Raw genomic sequence first — 855 nt, 5'->3', positions numbered from 1 at the left:
CAAAGGCAGGCAAGCTCCCCATCTCAAAGCCCAGCGCCAGGTGAATTTGGCAATCCTGAGCATCTTGTGCTCCCGGGGCAGTGAGATGCTCCGTCCAGGTCAGCCACGGGACCCTCCGCCGCTCATCCCCTTCCTGACCCACCACTCCTCAGCGGGGCCGCACCCAGAAGCAAGCCGAGGGCGAACCTCCAGCCTCTTTCCAAAAGGCTGGTGGACCCTTTGGAGCTCCTCGAGGCGAGCAGCAAGCGCGCTGGAGGTGGGGCAGGACGGGCTTCCCTAGCCAGCCCCCACGCGCCCACTGCCTTCTCAGATGCTGCAGCCAGCACTGGGGGAGCACATGGCAGGCGAGGCTGTTCCCGGGCGTATGGCCACACGCCCGAATAAAGGGCTGGTTTTCTTGGGAGAGGCAAGAAGGCGCGTGGAAGAGGTGGCGTTCCTGCCCTCGTGCCTCCCTCCTGAAACACAACCAGAATACACGTAATGAGGAAACTACGGGCAGTAAATTAGCTCCGGGGTTGTACCCACTCATTGCGCTGTGCACGAGAGCTGCTAGAAGCTGCTGTAGAGAACCCGCACTGCACTCGAGGTACGTGTTCTCTGGGGCCGTGCCAATCAAACCGGAGTTGAATCATCACGCCGCAGCAGCTCTCGGTCCTGCCGGCTCCTACAACGCAGCAATCTGTCTGCTCTGAAGACAACGCCTGCGCCGAAGCGCTCATCAGGAACAGCAGACGCAGTTTGGGGAACACCACCCAAGGGACTCCCAACCCTCAGCGCTGTCGGGTCACCGTGCCTGGAAGAGCCTGGCGACCCCAAACACGCCTGTGCCCCCAGCACCCCCCGGCTAAAGGAGCT

The sequence above is a fragment of the Buceros rhinoceros genome, unplaced genomic scaffold (genome assembly GCF_000710305.1).
Source record: "Buceros rhinoceros silvestris isolate BGI_N320 unplaced genomic scaffold, ASM71030v1 scaffold33307, whole genome shotgun sequence".
In the NCBI taxonomy this organism is placed as follows: Eukaryota; Metazoa; Chordata; class Aves; order Bucerotiformes; family Bucerotidae; genus Buceros; species Buceros rhinoceros.
The sequence above is the reverse complement of the archived record's forward strand: the minus strand, read 5'-3'. Positions refer to the sequence as shown.